This window comes from Urocitellus parryii, chromosome 1, assembly GCF_045843805.1.
Source record: "Urocitellus parryii isolate mUroPar1 chromosome 1, mUroPar1.hap1, whole genome shotgun sequence".
Classification (NCBI taxonomy): domain Eukaryota; kingdom Metazoa; phylum Chordata; class Mammalia; order Rodentia; family Sciuridae; genus Urocitellus; species Urocitellus parryii.
This window is the reverse complement of record NC_135531.1, coordinates 36,124,714-36,137,776: the sequence shown is the minus strand read 5'-3', so window position 1 is coordinate 36,137,776 and position 13,063 is coordinate 36,124,714.

Below are 13,063 nucleotides of genomic sequence, written 5' to 3'. Positions count from 1 at the left end.
AACAGGGGGAAACCATCCTCTTGATCTCATCTAACCCTAATTTCCAAGCCCCACCCCCAAATAACCATCAACATGTGAATTTGGGGATTAAGTTTCAGACACATGTACCTTAAAGGATATATTTAAACACACTATATGAGTGTGTCCCAAAAAGACACCCGTCTATCTACTAGTACACACACACACACAGCATGATCAATGCTGTGCCTTAACTCCCAAACCCTTCGCAATGGCCTGTCATTTACAACTAAGTCAGTAGCCTAAGCTCTGGTGTGGTCCTAGTCTGCAGCTCTTTTATTATTATTTTTTTAATTTATTTGTTTGTTTGTTTTCTATGGTCTTGTTTTTGCCTCTTGGGCATCTGTATCATTCGCTCATGATTTCTTAACTTTTTCATTCACATCATTAAACATGCATTAAAAGCTGGTTTTCAGTTTATGGTCAGATGAACCGAATGCTGGTTTCCCTCATAGGAAGAAAAGAACCTGAAGAAGGTAGTCAGGTGAAGGGAGTGCAGAAGTCCGAGGTGCTCCGCATGGAGGCAAGAGAGAGCAGCCTGGCCCTCAGAAGAAACCAGGATGTTCCTGACCTCCAGCTCAGGCCTCCAGGTCTTTGTTCCAAGCGCAAAGGAAGCCTTTAAGAGCTTTTGCAGCAGGACTCTAATGTGACCCAGCTAGTGTGTCTTAGAAAGATATCTCTGGAGCCTGGCTTGAACAGAGCCAGAGGCAGGCAAGACCCCGTTGGGGATTTTTCCCTTGTCATTCACTAAGAGAAGGGAGAGATGTAGCCAGTTTGGGAAGGAGGCTGTTTCCTCAGGGCTATCTTTGGAAATGTCAATTAGGTCGTTGCACACAGGAGTCTGCAGCTCAGACACCAGCAGGAGTCTTGAACAAGAGACAGATCTGGGCAGGTGGAATGGGCTGTATGAGAACTTGGCAGAAGCATGGCCAAGATGAAGGTGCTGAGGTGCTGGCCAGCTCAGCGTGACTGCATGGGGCAGAGGACAGACAATCCCTGGCTTGCAATGGCTCAATTTAGGGTTTTTAAACTTTCCAATGATGCAAAAGCAATATGCATTCAGTAGAATCCATATTTTGATTTCTGATCTTTTCCTTGGCTGGAAATGTGTGAAACAGCAGCAAGTTGCAGCTCCCAGTCAATCGCATGATCATGAGGGGAAACGACTCAGAGTGTGTGGCATACTGTATTGCTCAGCTGTGAGGTGCAGCAGACTAGGCGTATTCAAGCCATTTTTTACTTAATGGTATTTTCAACCAGGGATGGGTTTATCCAGCCATAACGCCGTTGTAAGTCAAGGAGCCTCTGTACTTGAAAGGGTAAACAGATCAGATAAAGAAAGTTTTGAGTATCATTCATAGAGATTTAGATGGGAGTCCTATGAGCTGTAGAGTGTTCTGGAGATTGGTGGTTTCTTTGTTGTTGTTTTTTTGTTTTTCCCAAGGAAGTGACAGGATCAAAATACCAGTCTCCTGAGGTCCCGGGAACTCCAACTTGACATCCACCATCTAAGCAAAACAGTGGTGTGACTATCTTCAAATCCAGGTCTCCAAATCAGGCCTCCAGTCTCTAGAGGTATTTCCTATGCTAAAATTAGATTAGTGGAATAACTATGCAAGTTACAACCCACAAACAACCCTTCAAAGTGTGTATTTGGCTTGTCATATGTTTCTAATTTTAGTTCACTAGAAATTAGGCACAAAATCTGGTGGCACTTCAGGTTGTGATAAGGGCTGCAGGCCTGTAGTTAGCTAGTGTGACAAGCGCCTCTTGGGCCATGCAGAGCAGGTGTTTCTGCACAGTCAGAGCATTGCAAGATTCAAATGCTTCCTGAAACATTGAAGAAATATTAAGATTGTATTTGTTGTAGTTGACAATACAGATGTCAGCTTGTAGGATAATTCATTGAAAATTGAAGCTTTCACCAAGTCTTTAATACCAGTAACTAGGGAGTATGAGGCAGGAGCCAGCTTCTGCAACTGAGTGAGACTCTGTGTCAAAGTAAAAAATGAAAATGGGTGGGGATATAGCTCAGTGGCAGAGCACCCCTGGGTTTAATCTCCAGCACTGAAGAAAGAAAGAAAGAAAGAAAGAAAGAAAGAAAGAAAGAAAGAAAGAAAGAAAGAAAGAAAGAAAGAAAGAAAGAAAGAAAGAAAGAAAGGAGGGAGGGAGGGAGGGAGGGAAGAAAGAAAGGAAAGAAAGAAAGACTGATTGAAGCCATCTCTCTTCCTCTAAATCATTTTCTTTTTTTGCTTACAACATTTCTAACACCAAATAAGTAGGATTTTCCATATCAATAACCAATTCTCTAACTCTGCAGACACTAAGGACCAACAATTCTGACGCTAATTACCTGAAGTGAACATCAGAACACATGGGTTGAAAGTTACATCCCATTAGGCTGCTCCACTTCAGATGCCAGTCACAAGTCCCTGGCCCCCACCAGGTGTGACCTATCATCTATAAATCAGGGATTCCCATGACCCCTCCTGGGGTTTGACAATTTGCTTGAACAGCTAGAAACACTTTATATTCTATTACTGGTTTATTATAAAGGATATTATAAGGGATACAAATCAGCATCCTTTGGTAAGGTTCCAGTCGTCCCAAACATAGGAGCATTTGTCTCCAGAAGAAGCTCCTCTGGGGAGCTGACACACACCACCCTCCTAGCACTGGAAGCATTTGCTCACTAACCCCAAGCCTCTTCACTGAGAGTTTTAATGAAGCTTGCAATATGTGGGCATGATTGATTGAGCCACTGGCCAGTAGTGACGGATTCATTTGCAGTCCCGTTTCCTTTCCCAGAGTCTGCTGGGGGCAGGGCTGAAACTGCCAACTTCTAACAGCATGGTTCATTCCTCTGACTACAGGCCCCATCTGCAGTTATCTAGGGGCCCACGGAGAATCACCTCATTAGTCTAAGCTCAGGTAGGGCTGAGAGGGGCTCATGGTGAATAAAATATATGCCTCTCCCTTATCACTCAGAAATTCCCAAGGTATTTAGAAGCTTGGTGCCAGGAACAGAGAGTGAAGACATATTTATTATTACATCAGGATATCACATCACTCCACTAGCACCCTCACACCTGCCCCTGCAGACCTAAAACCAGGTGCTCTGGTGCAGGGAGCAGAACTTTCCCATGAAGTGGCTTTGAGCGTTCACCCAAGGGGTATAGACAAAGGCCTGTCTGGGACAGAGGCCTCTCTCCTTTCCACCGGACAGGAGATGCTCTTGAAAGCAGGGTCTCCCAGATTCAAAGGTTCCCTTCCCAGACAGCTTCTCACAGACCCTCAAGTTAACCAGGTGTAGGCAGCTGGATTCCCCAAAGAGCTTCTGCAAAGTTAGCATCGAATGGGGTCATGGCAAGGCTGTTCTTGTGCCTGTCCTATAAGGAAGAGAAGCAGCAGAGAATGAGATGAGAGGGGCTCCTCCTTAGAAATATCACCCTGGTGGACCCCAGAGAGAATCCTGCCCAGGCACACAGTGGTTAGTATAGGGAAATGTCCTACTGAACCTCAGCCTCCCAATTTTTCCCCCAAAACCTCTTCCTTCCCCCATTTATGTGGGGCTGTCTGACTTCTTGAAGGCTCTGTGGGGAGGACAAGTGAAGGTCACAAAGAGACTCTCCTTGCAAAAGAGGTAGCATGGACCATGAGTCTGTGAACACTAGAACCTGTAGTCCTAAGGGCAAGAAAAAGAGATAGTGAGAGGGCAATCACCAGAGAGGGGTGGACTCCCCTGTATCCCCTCTATCTGGAGTAACCAACCATGGGCCAGGGCTGTCCTGGGTGGGTGTCGTGGTGCTTGCCATCTAGCATGGTTATTAATGGTGCTTCACTCTCTTTCTCAGACATGTCCCGGGGTGGGTGTTAAATTATATGGGCTTCCTGCTCTCTCCAATCTGTCAACAATTGCTGAGAACTCCTCTTGAACACTCCATCCCATGTAGCCCATGTTCTTCAGTCTCAGGGTCTCAGGTGGCCATTCCAGTTCAAGCCTGTCTGCAGGCCAGCAGCCTCCTGTCTCCTCTTCTAACCTTCTTGCGTGCTTCTCCTTTAAAACACTGCTTTCAGCTCATCGCATCCACCCCCAAGTTCTGAGCCTTGCCTAGTTTTCTAGAACTATATACCTAAATAATTATGAGCTACCTTTCAGATCTCTGGTTCAGTCTCTTTCTAGAAGCAGCATTCCTCATTGCTTCCTAATTGAACAATTGACTGTAGTGGGATTCGCTGTCCGGAGCCCCACGCCAAGGAAATTTTCCCATCCATGATATTGCTGATGCCGTGAAACCCTTCCCCATCTTCCCAACCTCTTTATGCCCTTGAGTATCTGCAGCTCAGCTCTGACCTACTCCATCGCCCCTTGATAAGTAGAAAGAACACGGGCTTCTTAGGAAGATCTGGAGTTGACTGTAGATGTCCTTCCTCCACAAACTACTATGTTTCATTGAGTTTAAGAGACCTATTTTTCCTCCCCATTCTAACATACTTCAAAATGGAATGTTGATTAAAAACATAAGCATCCAGAGGAGTGTGGTAGCTCTGTAACTTTGTGTCACAACACAAACTCTCTGAGTCTCAATGCCCTTGTCTGGATGGTAGGAGTGTCACTTAACCCCCAAGCCTGCCGTGGGAATTGATGGACCATACTTGAGTCCTGCAGGGTCATTTTACCTCTTGCTCTTGGATCTAATGAAGGTTTTCAGTGAAGTGAGCTAGGGCATGGAGTGGGGTGGGGGGATGGAGAAGCCTGTGAGGGCCTGGATGGGAGCCATCAAGACTCAAGGTGGGAGTATCCCTGTGGGAATCTGGATTCTCTTCCTGGCTGTTTTGTAGTGATTAACTGAACCCCTTGGGAAAATCCTGCAACAGGTACCAAAGCTGGTACAATAATGGAACTTCACAATAGTTCTCTGCAGTGTGAAAAGTCAGAAAGAGAAACCAGTCTGAGTCACGGCGGTGTTTTAACCACAATACTCTACTAAGAACCCTGTTGGAGGGACTCACCAAGGGGACATTGCTCCAGGGAAAATGAGCAAGTAGCTTTCTGTGGGAAACATGTCATCTTCGCAGAGAAAACAAAAGAAGCTTTGTCCTTAATTTATTCTTCAGTAGGAAATCTTCAAAAGCTGATGTTATGTAAAAAGTCCACAGGTCGGTTTCTGAAGAATCAGGTCACAGGTGCGTGTTTGGATAATGTCCACTTGAACAGTTGTCCTCCTGTATAGCTTGCCCACTCCAAGAAGGCCCCGGTAGCCAACTGCCTGGGTACAGTCCAGCTGCTGGCCAGTGGTGCTGGGGATTGAACTCAGGGCATTTACTGCTCCCCCTGCTGCCAGGCCCACTACAGAGAAGGACCATACTTGAGTCCTGCAGGGTCATTTTACCTCTTGCTCTTGGAACAAATGAGGGTTTTCAGTGAAGTGAGCTGGGGCATGGAGTGGGGTGGGGGGGATGGAGAAGCCTGTGTTAGGGCCTGAATGGGGGCCATCAGCAAGTAGAAGATAAAGACCTACTTTGTCCACCAAAAACCCTAGAATCAGTGATAAACCCACAGCAATAAGCTTATTTAGGGACTGGGTATTGGCTTCTTGCCAAAAGAACCAGAACTCCTTAGAGAATTCGCTGATCCTAGGTCAGACTTCAGAACATCTTGTGTGCCAGAGAGCAAAGATGTATTCCCAGACTACTACATAATCTGTGTCAAAACGGCACAGAAGTCAGTCATGGGAGGGACATCAGGTGACAAAATTGAACATTTGACCTGAACATAACAGAGGAATCTGGAATGTAGAATGTTCTGCAGATCAACCAGCCCTGATCTTCAAAGAGCTGAACGTCAGGAACAATGAGTGAGGAGAATGAAGAGCAAAATTAGCCAAGTCAGAGTGAAGCTCGAGTCAACTCTGGATCAAAAAAAAAAAAAAAAAAAAAAAAATGGCTGCTATCAAGAACATTCTGAAGGATGATTAGGGAAATTTGAGCCCAGAGCACATCAGATGATGTTGTTAAATTAATGTTGATTTTCTTAGGATGATAATGGTGTTACAGAAGCATTAGAGAAAGTCCTGGTTCTGAATGGTGCAAGATGAATTTAAGGTCAAATGCCATGACAGCTGCTGCCTGCTTCCTGCAAGAGGGAAGTGTGTGTGTGTGTGTGTGTGTGTGTGTGTGTGTGTGTGTGTGTGTGTGTGTCTAGACAGAAACAGAGGAAGTAGGTGTGGTAAGATGTCGGGGAACCTGTGAGAGGGACATCCGGGTGTTCAGTGTATTGTTCTTTCAACTCTTTTGTGGGTTTGAAAAATTTCAAAACAACAAAAAATGTTGTTCAGAAGGAAAGAGATAATTCTTATACATTTTTTAAGAGACTGTTTTATTCTCCTTCTTCCCCAAGAATGTCCCCTTGATGATAGTGGTTTCTTCTTTTTGTGAGCTCTTGTTTGACTGAAATCATCATGATGCCCCTTAACAGGGAATCCGGTGATGGCTGACATTTCCATCAGCAACAAGAAAGGAATATCTTGCTGGGCACAGTGGTGCACATCTGTAATCCCAGCAGTTTGGAAGGCTGAGGCAGGAGGATGGTAAGTTCAAAGACAGCCTCAGCAAGGCCCTAAGCAACTCAGCGAGACTGTCTCTAGACAAAATATGAAAAAGGGACTGGGGTTGTGGGTCAGTGGTTAAGTGCCCCTAGTTCAATCCCTGGTATTAAAAAAAGGAAGGAAGGAAGGAAAGAAGGAAGGAGATATCTTTTTTTCACTAGAAACAGAAGTTTGTGTCTTAAATTCAAATTTGTTATATTGTGATTCAGCTGTTTTCCAGAATCCTGGAAGATAAGTGGTGCAAAGACGAACATTATGTTCTCTACCACCAAGAGGCAGAAACTAACCCACAAAACTCACTCAAGAAACACTGGAGCCAAATAGAACACTGGGACTAAGTGTCTATGAATAAGACAAGGGACCAATTGAGAATCCCTCTGCTTCTGGGAAGTATGAGTATGTTAACTTCAACATATCAGGTTTATGAGAAGACCTTTTTCACTTTCAAAAAATTATAACCAAGCATTCAGTACAGCTTTAGAACAAAGAGTAACTCTGAGCTATGGTTTAAAGAGTGGTTCAAAGGTTTTCAGATAAATTGGTAGGCAGCTGGGCATGGTGGCACATACCTGTAATCCCAGCGACTTGGGAGGCTGAGGCAGGAGGATTTCAAGTTCAAAGCCAGCCTCAGTGGCTCAGTGGTAAAGCACCCCTGGGTTCAAATATATGTGTATATGTGTGTGTGTGTGTGTGTGTGTGTGTGTGTGTGTGTGTGATATATGTGTGTGTGTGTGTGTATCCCAAACAAATGAGACAGAATATATAAGAGCTTAAATGTGTGAAATGAGTATGATGTATTTGGGAACTGACAACTAGTTAATTATAGCTTGAACGTGGAGTACTTGTAGAGGGAATAGGAGAGATGAAGCTAGGAATTTAACTTGGGTTAGTTGATAAAGAGCTTTCGTGTTACATGTGCAAGTTTGAGCTGTGTTTTAGTTAGCTTTTTAATTGCTGTGACCAAAAGACCTGACAAGAACAATTTTAGAGGAGAAGTTCATTTGAGGTTCACAGTTAAAGAGGTCTCCTTTATAGATGGCCAAATCCATTGCTTTGGACCCAAGCCAAGGCAGAACATCATGGCAAGAGTGTGGTGGAGAAAAGCAGCTAAGGACATGATCATCGAGAAGCAGAGATATGTAGCTCAGCTTACCAGGGACAAAATATATATCCCAAAGGCATGTCCCCAATGACCCATTTCCTCCAGCTACACCCTACCTGCCAACAGCTACCACCCAGTTAATCCATTAAAGTGGATTAATCCAGTGATTAGGTTAAGGCTGTCATAACCCAATCATTTCACCTCTAAGCCTTCTTGCACTGTCTCACACATGAGCTTTTGGGGGGACACCTCATATCTAAACTACAACAAACTGTAACCTGCAGGTGATGAGCAGCCATATGGACACTCTGGAGGTAAGTGACATGATCAGATCAGAGGTTTATCTTAGGAAGGTAACTCTGTTGGAGTGGCAGGTGATTTGGAAAACGAGGTAGTGAGTCTGAGTAAGAGACTTTTATAATAGTCCAGCTGAGAGATGCAGGGCCTAATGCAAGTGTGGGGAAGTGGAGACAGAGTGGACTCAGGAGTGTGTTCACAGCTTGCAACAGCAGGGCATGTGACAGAGGAAATGCTGGGAAGAGGAGGAGGCCCAACAAAGAAAACCCCTGTGTTAGGATTTTCTGGACATGAGGACCAATATGTGTGCATGTGTGTGAGTGTATGTGTAGAAGGAGAGAGAGATTTTATTTATTTATTTATTTTTAAATTTTTGGTTGCGGATGAACCTTTATTTTATTTATTTACCTACATGCAGTACTAAGAAGCGAACCCAGTGCCTCACACATGCTAGGCAAGTGCTCTACTACTGAGCTACAACCCCACTCTCGAGAGACATTTTAAAGAACTGGCTCCCTCAATTTTGAGTATGGACGAATCCCAAACCTACCAGGTAACTGGCAGGCTGGAAATTCAGGCAGGAGATGATACTGTAGTCTTGAATACAAAGTGTCAGGAGACAGATTTCTTTCTTCTTCTCAGAGGAGTTTTCTCCTAGAGGAATCCAGTCTTTTCTCTCTCTCAAGGCCTTCACCTGGTTGGATGTAGCCCACCCTCATCACAGAGGAATCTCTGCTTTACTCAAAGTCTGCTGATTTTTAAAGTTAATTATTATGCGTAATATGAATTGTAATGCATTCTGCTGTCATATACATAAAAAATCAATTAAAAAAGAAAGAAAACAGAAAAAGATGAATAGGTAGGAAAAACCATCTAGGCTTTTGAGATTGTAAATATAGAGAAATTCAGAGTACAGCTTGGGTCGTGGACAATGGATAGGGGCTGTAGCTGAAGTACTAAGGTGTTCCTGTTCCTCTGTGCGGAAGAAATCCAGGAGCTCAAGCTAACTGTTTGGGAGGAGTTGTCTCTGTCATATTCTAGTAATTCAAGATGATATCATTTGTATGTGGTGGTTAGATTTTAGTTATAGTTTCTTCTTAACGAATAAATAAAATTCACCATCTTTTTTAAAAAATAAAGAAGCCTACAAAACACACACACACACACACACAAGTTAATCACATCTTTAAAAATACCTCGACAGCAACATTTAGACTGGTGTTTGACCAAAAAACTGGGCGTGGGGCTGCTGGCTTTGTCGGTGCTTTGACCCCAGGGAGTGAGTGGCTGGCAGTTGGCTGGGTGGATGTGCTCAGCAGACCTTCATGTGGCCTCTTAGCTCAGCCTCCCTGTCCTGCAGTTGAGGGTCCATGAGGGCAATTCCTTGCTGGGTCTCTGTTTGGGTCACATTTTCCAATGTCCCAGTGACCACAGCAAGTTCCCAGAATGCTCTCTAATACATGTTAAGTGCACTGGAGAGGAAGAGAAGAGGGGGAAATGACAGATAATTACATTCGAAGAGGTGACTTCAGCCGATCAGACAGGGTGATCGGAGAATGGAGGTGGTCATGGAGCAAGGCCATCCCAGACAGAGTGATCTGCACGTGGAGAACGTGAAGACAGGTCTTGCTTGAAATGCCTGAGAAACCAGAGAAGGTGGGGTACATGTATGCCGGGTTGCTCGCAACTAAAACACTCAGGGTCACTCCAGGGGAACTGGGCTAATTTGGCTGTGTGAAATCACCACACAAGAGACAGAAATACCTTTTTCTTTGAGGGTGCTGTGAAGGCTCCTCTGACTTTAAGGGTCAGGAGAAAGAGAGAGCGAGAGAGCACATGCTGACCCCTTTTATTATGGAGAAGCTATTCAAATGAGGCAAGGGTTCAGGTTTCAAGGGGCTGAGTCTAGCTTCATGATGTCTGCTGTCAGCAGGTTGACTGACATCTAGGAAGGCCACACTCAAGGGCAGCGTAAGAAAAGGGGACATACAGAGGGCATTTCTATGGAACATTTTATCCCAAATAGGGCAAGGGGGTAATATCGCAAAGGAACAGGTGAGCATAGCTCCACCCATTGGGTTGTAAGAAGACACACCCAGGCACGAAGACACAGTGGCTTGCACCCTAAAAGATCGAGGGAATCGGCTGGGTTACCTAGGCAACCAGATCACAGAGTGACCTATGATGCCACACCAATCAGAAGAGGAGACAAATTCGGTTTGGCCTCCCACATATGTATATATAAAGATTTATTATAAGGCCTTGGCTCATATAATTATGGAAGGAAGAAGTGTCACAAACTGCTGCCTGTAAGTTTGGGACTTGGGAAAGCCAGTGGCACAGTCCCAGGCCTGAGATAGACAGCCAGTGGTGCGCATCCCAGTCCAGGCTAGACGGCCAGAGAACCAAGAGCTCTGGAGGCAGAGAATCGATGAGCCAGCTCAAGCAGTCAGCAGACAGTGACCCCAACTTTCCTCTACTCTCCATCTATTCAGGCTCTCAGCACATGGAGCCATGTCCTCCCACACTGTGGTGGGCATCTGCTTTACTGAGTCTACCAGTTTAAATGCTAATCTCTTTCAGAAACACTCTCACAGACACACCCAGAAATAATGTTTAGGCATCTGTCTGGGCCTCCAGTGGCCAATTTGGCACACAAGGCTAACTATCACATACAGACTTGGAGAATTGGGCTTATTGGTGGGTGGGATTTTCCAAGACAACCCAGGAGACAAAGGGACCAGGTGGAAGTTGAAGGTACATAACAAATGAAAATACAGTGACTGACTAGAGATCCACAACAAGGGGAGGAGGCAAGCCATGGACAATGAAGAAGGCGGTGGGCTCAGTGCGTCTAGAGGTCTTTGGCGTGTGTGTGGGGTCACTGTTGGAGCGTGCTTTTCTCAAGTGTGCTGAGAAAAAGTGGAGATGGAGCAGCTTAGGAGAGGAGGCTGAGTTGAGAGGGAGAAGGTTGGGGAAGTAAGGAGGCCAAAGGACCAAGAAGGACCAAGAAGCCAGTCACTGGATATTCATGAGAAGGAAGTCTCCAGAATAGCAGTGCAGAGAAAGATGAGCAGATACTTGGACAAGGAAGAAGATTGGATGGATGGACCAAGGGCATTGCCTCTAAATACCTAAGGACTTTCTGCAAAGAAGGAAGATAAGGAAGTACAAGGGGCAGGTCATCGCACAGTCAGTCCTCACCCTCAAGGTTTTGAGGTTTGGGGGTTTTGCTTAGAGCCAGATGGTGCAGAGAACTCAGGAGAGGTGGTGATTAGAGGGTTTTGCAGATGACAGATCACACACTGCAGAGGGCTCAGGCGAGTGGGGAGAAACGAGGGCATTAGCTGGGTGTGGTGAAAGAGAAGGTAAGTTTTTCTGACTCTGTGTGTGTGTGTGTGTGTGTGTGTGTGTGTGTGTGTGTGTAGAAGAGGAATCAGCAAAGCTCACACGGACAGTTGTTAGTTACTCATATGAAGCCAAGTTTTGCTTCCTTGCAGATTCTGGCTATGTTCTGAATGATTGCGTTTGCCAAGTAAGCACCATATGAATAATTTATTATCACAGAAAATGACATTTACTATGTTTTAATTATATAACTCTATTTGAAGAAAGAATCCTGCATGTTTCTTTTTTTTTTTGTCAGACATTGTTATATATTCTAATTTAAGTTCATTTAAAATTAGTTCAAGAGACAGGATTCTAAGGAGGACTGAGTTACATTGCACATAACATGAACTCAGGCCAAGCTACCCTGATCTAGCAGTCATGCCACATCTGGCATGGCAAGTGCCATGGTGACTACTCTTTGTTGAGTTTGCCATAGTTTGCTGTCATCCTATCCTCTAAGATCGCTCTGGTTTTTGTAAGGCTCAGACTTGTGAATTAAATGGCAATATAATGGGGTTGACCGCCCATTCCTGCAATTTGCCCCAGGATGCACGTTATTTTAGTTGCACTACTTTGGTCATGGAGGAGATTCATTTCAAAGAATTGTCCTGGGTGGGTCCTCTATTATGATTGATAGTCTTACTCTAAGCCAAGGAACCAAAGTGAGAGTGTGCACTACAAAGGATGTCTAATTTCATTTTATATTTGGGAGGTAGATGAATGACCATTGGGTTGGTCTGCAGATCACTGGCCCTAGTAAGCTGGATCTGAGCCAGTCTCTGTGTTTTACCTAGCTCCAATATTCTTCTACTCTTACTGGGGCCCATGGTGTTGATTTGTGCCTCTATGTGTTATATCTGTTAAGACCTTGTCAACAGTTATCAGTCACCCAAGCAGATTTCTTGGGGGAGTAGATCTAGGCCCTCACACAGTTGCTATGGTCTTCCTCCTGGGGACCCAGACTTTTCTTCAGTTGGTGGGCCTCACTCCCAACAATGGCTTGGGCCTAGAAACTGACAAAGATCTGAGACTTTTTGTGGGCTCCTGATCATCCATCCTCGATTTCTTTCTATTACACAGATTGAGCCCTCCCGTTAGCTGCCTGCCTGTTTTGTTCCTAGGGATTCAGTAGCTCATCAGGATGTTGAGTTGACTTAACTTAGTGTTCTTTTTTGGCTATAGGAGGAGTTTTCTGTATCTGGTGGAGTCTTTGTGGATATTTCTTGGCCAGAGGGGCAGACTGTGGTAGTGGGAGCTGACTGGCCGGCATCACACTCCCTTATGTAGCGAAGCTCCATTCCTGAGGGGCAGTTGCCCAGCCTGCGGCTATACTTCCCAGCATCCTTTGCTCATAAGTCACGCCACATGACTAGCTCTTGCTAGCAGATCTTAAGCAGAGGTGACATCATCTCTCCGCTGAGGAGTTTAAGAGGTAGATGACCTTACCCAGTCAACTGCTCCTTTCTGTATGTCAGCAGTTTCTATGCCCAGGGAGACCATGCAAGCTAAATATAAAAAAAGGAATTGCCTCTGTCGGTCCGGGCCTTTGAATAGCCACAAGAAAGAGCCAGCACCCTCCCAGTGTTATACCAATATTGGACGGTTGTGCAAGCAAGAAGCCATCTTCCATTGTGCTAGGTAGTAGAAA